The following is a 5,612-nucleotide window of genomic DNA, read 5'->3' on the forward strand; positions in this document are numbered from 1 at the left end:
AAGTTTATTCTCATAAAACCATTCAAAGAGCAACATCACATCTTTCTTCACAATGTCCCAGCAACATTAAAAGAATTGAATTGGAATGTTGTCAGGACCAGGAGCTTTATTATGTTTCATAGTGAACAAAGCATTCTTGATCTCCGTGTCCGAAAAGGGTCTTCGAAGAATAAAATTATCAACATCACTCAACTTCTCTTTCTATCCCCACATATTACTGTCAATCCCACATAAGTTTCCAGGAGCAGGACCAAAAAGTTCTTTGTAAAAGTCAGTCGTATGTTTAAGCAGATTCTTATTCCCTTCAATTACCGTATCTCCACAATTGAGCGAAAGAATTGTATTCCTCTTCCTCCTACCATTCACAGTCCTGCGTAAGTATTCAGTATTGTTGTCCCCTTTCAACAACCAATTTTCATGGAATTTTTGTAGCCAGGCTACCTCTTCTTGTAATAAGAGGTTATTCAGCTCAACTAGCATGTCAACTTTTTTGCAATAAAGTTCAGGGCTCAAGGTATCTGGTTCTTGCAAGTTCTCAAGATATTCTAGTTCTTCTCTCAGCCATTTTCTCCTTTTTCTGGCTTTACCAAAGTTATTCGAACCCCAACCTTTAAAATATTTTTTAAATCTCTTCAGCTTAATGTTCATAATGTCAATAGGATTATCAGATTGCATCGGTTTCATCCAAATTTTGGCCACCACAGGAAGAAAATTAGGTTTATTAATCCAGTTTAGATCAAACTTAAATTCTCTTTTACCAGAAAAGATAGCCACATTATGATCATTATTAAGGATCAGGGGCAATGATCTGAAATCTCTCTAACAACTTTCCTGACAAAAGTGAAAGGGAATAAACTTTCCCAAGATTTCGACATGAGCACTCTATCCAATTTTTCCAAGGTTGCTCCCGCTGATTATTATACCAAGTATAAATGCCACCGCTCATATCCACCTCACGCAAGGAAAGGGAATTGATAATGGAATTGAAAAGGTTCGAAGAATAAACCAACTTAACTTTCTTATTCTTCTCATTAGTGAATCTAAAAATATTAAAATCTCCTCCTACAATATAAGGGCAGGCTATATTTCCACACATTGCAGCAAGCTCTGTGAGAAATTCAGTCTTAAATTCTTCGTGTGTTGATCCATAAACCACCAAAATACAGCAATTCAGTTTCAAACTTTTACTCCACAACTCAAGTTTCATAAGATACTTGCCCGCAGTACAATTCACCAAATCAAAGGTAGTATTCCTATATCCACATAAGATACCTCCCGATTTCCCTTCCGAAGGAATCCACTTCCAACAGAAAGCATCCCCAGGATCAAATTTCCTCAAGAACTTAGAGGAAAAGTCCTTCTTAATTGTTTCCTGAATCCCAACAAACTCAAGTTTATAATCTCTGATCAAATCAGACAGATATGTCACCCTGCCTCTCTTCCCAATCCCCCTACAATTCCAAAAAAGGCTAATCATTTTTTCTTATCTTTTGGATATTGAGATTTGTTGCCACGTTTACCAGGAGCCATGGTCTTACCTGCAACTCCACTCAACTTTTGATTTTGGCTTCTAGTCACAGGTTTAGATATTATGATATTCACTTTCCTTTTTTCTTTCTTCTTGGATCTAACAATAGTAAAATCATTCTCATCCAAGTCCCCCTCCCCCACCCAGGTTGTGTTTAAGGGAGATGATTCTCCAGCAGCATTGGTGATAAACAACATCTTGTCTTGCTGCTCATCACTTTTATCAACCTTTTTAGCAATATTAGCTCTAGATATCTCAAGTTCTCTAATTATATCTATAGAGGCAAAGTTATCATCAGGAATGTTAACACCCATTTGAGCAGCAGTAGAAACAATCTCTAGATTTGATAAAACTTCAAAATAGTTACGAGGAGACATTTCCTTACCTTGCAGATTTCTTTTCTTAGTCATCTTCTCAGCACTGATGCCCATATGCTCCACATTGGCCCCCGTAGTCCTTTTGCTAAACCTTGCTTGCATTTCCTCCACAGCAGGTGGTGTAGGAATCACCTCAACATTCTCATCAGAGTTACCAGGAGATTGCACCAAGTAAGACTGCACTTTTTGCTGGCAAGATAAGTCACTAGGATCCATCTCAGTCACCACAGGTTCCCCCACACATGCCTCCAAGTAAGATGAGAATATTTTGCCAGAAACAGAACTAGGGACAATTTGCATCGAATTCATCACAATTCTATCATAGGAAACCTTATCAGTGTCTATATTTTTCTCTCCCCCTTCAGTTTGATTTTTTTCTGCTTCCTCGGCCATGGTATCAATGAGCACCTCATTACCCATTTCCTCACTCTCATCCTCAGATTGAATCTCATCACTATCATTTTGAGTTTTTTCTTCCTCCACCACTTCCTCTAATGGAGTCATATTAATATTCTTCCCAAATCCTCCCCCAGCCATCCCTGAAGGAGCCGAAGACTCCCCCATAGTAGATGAGGAGGCAATATGTCCTTCTGCACGCTTATAATTACTGAACCTAGCTCTTTTAGGTGAATTGCCCCCATCAGTTTCTTGCTGCACAACAACTTTTTCCTGAGGTGGATTTTTTATAAGAATCTTATCAACAGAGAAAAAGAAATCATAAAAGGGTCCTCCGAGCACCCCCTCTGCAGAAGCAGAGATATCCTCTGCATCTCTGCATCCCAGCTTGATTCTCACAGACTCAGACCTATTAATAGTTGCCTTGTCAATCTCTAGTGTAACCCCAACTAGAGACCCCACATATGCAATATTTTTTCTCATGTCTTTTATCTAGAGGTATGTTACTAACATTAACCCAAGCCACATTAAGAACACCCTTGGCACCCACAGATTCGGACCACTTTCTCAAGTTAATCACAACACCACAACTTTTCACATTCATGCCCTCAGCAAAGCAAGCTTTGTCCACATCTCTGGTAGAAGGAAACCTCGTCACAAATGTGTTAGGCCCAATAGATCTAGCCGAGCATCTCCAGTTAGTATTAATGTATGCATTAAAAAACTCCTCTAACAGTCTCCCAGGCGCATGTCCCTCTACTACTGATATCACAATGAATCTGTTCCTATCAGTATTCTGACTAGGGGTGCTATGATCATGAACATAGAAGAAACCTTTTCCCACAGCCTGAAATCCACACATTGGGGCCACGCAATCCCAAGGAAGCACAGCATTGCACATTGGAACCAGGTGGCCATGGTTCCCAAATCTACCGCATATAGCACGAGGACAACAAACTGGCAAATGCCCAAGTTCCTTGCAAGTGATGCATGTTGGGGAACGTCGCATGGGAAACAAAAAATTTCCTACGCGCACGAAGACCTATCATGGTGATGTCCATCTACGAGAGGGGATTTCCGATCTACGTACCCTTGTAGATCGCATAGCAGAAGCGTTAGTGAACGCGGTTGATGTAGTGGAACGTCCTCACGTCCCTCGATCCGCCCCGCGAACCGTCCCGCGATCCGTCCCACGATCTAGTGCCGAACGGACGGCACCTCCGCGTTCAGCACATGTACAGCTCGACGATGATCTCGGCCTTCTTGATCCAGCAAGAGAGACGGAGAGGTAGATGAGTTATCCGGCAGCGTGACGGCGCTCCGGAGGTTGGTGATGATCTAATCTTGGCAGGGCTCCGCCCGAGCTCCGCAGAAACGCGATCTAGAGGTAAAACCGTGGAGGTATGTGGTCGGGCTGCCTTGAAAAAGTTGTCTCAAATCAGCCCTAATTGCTCCATATATATATAGGAGGAGGGAGGGGAGGCTTGCCTTGAGGCTCAAGGAGCCCCAAGGGCTGCGCCACCAAGGGGAGGAGGAGTCCTCCTCCAATCCTAGTCCAACTAGGATTGGAAGGTGGAGTCCTTCTCTCTTTTCCCACCTTTCCTTTTTTTTCTTTCTCTTCTTTTGGTTTTTTCTTTCTCTTGCGCAAGACAGCCTTGGGCTGACCCCACCTACTTGGTGCGCCACCCCCAAGGTCCTTGGGCCCTCCCGGGTGGGTGGTCCCCCCTCCCGGTGAATATCCGGAACCCATTCGTCATTCCCGGTACATTACCGGTAATGCCCGAAAACCTTCCGGTAACCAAATGAAGTCATCCTATATATCAATCTTCGTTTCCGGACCATTCCAGAAATCCTCGTGACGTCCGTGATCTCATCCGAGACTCTGAACAACATTCGGTAACCAACCATATAACTCAAATACGCATAAAACAACGTCGAACCTTAAGTGTGCAGACCCTGCGGGTTAGAGAACTATGTAGACATGACCCGAGTGACTCCTCGGTCAATATCCAATAGCGGGACCTGGATGCCCATATTGGATCCTACATATTCTACGAAGATCTTATCATTTGAACCTCAGTGCCAAGGATTCATATAATCCCGTATGTCATTCCCTTTGTCCTTCGGTATGTTACTTGCCCGAGATTCGATCGTTAGGATCCGCATACCTATTTCAATCTCGTTTACCGGCAAGTCTCTTTACTCGTTCCGTAATACAAGATCCCGCAACTTACACTAAGTCACATTGCTTGCAAGGCTTGTGTGTGATGTTGTATTACCGAGTGGGCCCCGAGATACCTCTCCGTCACACGGAGTGACAAATCACAGTCTCGATCCATACTAACTCAACGAACACCCTCGGAGATACCTGTAGAGGATCTTTATAGTCACCCAGTTATGTTGCGACGTTTGATACACACAAAGCATTCCTCCGGTGTCAGTGAGTTATATGATCTCATGGTCATAGGAACAAATACTTGACACGCAGAAAACAGTAGCAACAAAATGACACGATCAACATGCTACGTCTATTAGTTTGGGTCTAGTCCATCACATGATTCTCTTAATGATGTGATCCCGTTATCAAGTGACAACACTTGCCTATGGTCAGGAAACCTTGACCATCTTTGATCAACGAGCTAGTCAACTAGAGGCTTACTAGGGACAGTGTTTTGTCTATGTATCCACACATGCACTGTGTTTCCAATCAATACAATTATAGCATGGATAATAAACGATTATCATGAACAAAGAAATATAATAATAACTAATTTATTATTACCTCTAGGGCATATTTCCAACAGTCTCCCACTTGCACTAGAGTCAATAATCTAGTTCACATCACCATGTGATTCCAACGAATCCAACACCCATATAGTTATGGGGTCTGATCACGTCTTGCTCGTGAGAGAGGTTTTAGTCAACGGTTCTGAAACTTTCAGATTCGTGTGTTCTTTACAAATCTTTATTTCATCTTATAGATGCAGCTACTATGTGCTATTCGGAAATACTCCAAATATCTACTCTACTATACGAATCCGTTTCACTACTCATAGTTATTCGGATTAGTGTCAAAGCATGCATTGACGTAACCCTTTACGACGAACTCTTTAACCACCTCCATAATCGAGAAAAAATACTTAGTCCATCAGTTACTAAGGATAACTTTGACCGCTGATCAGTGATTCAATCCTGGATCACTCTGTGTACCTCTTAACAGACTAGCTGCAAGGCACACATCAGGTGCGGTACTCAGCATGGCATACTTCAGATTCTACGGCCAAGGCATAGAAGACGACCTTCGTCTATTA

This window comes from Hordeum vulgare, chromosome 1H (assembly GCF_904849725.1).
Source record: "Hordeum vulgare subsp. vulgare chromosome 1H, MorexV3_pseudomolecules_assembly, whole genome shotgun sequence".
NCBI classification, from domain to species: Eukaryota; Viridiplantae; Streptophyta; class Magnoliopsida; order Poales; family Poaceae; genus Hordeum; species Hordeum vulgare.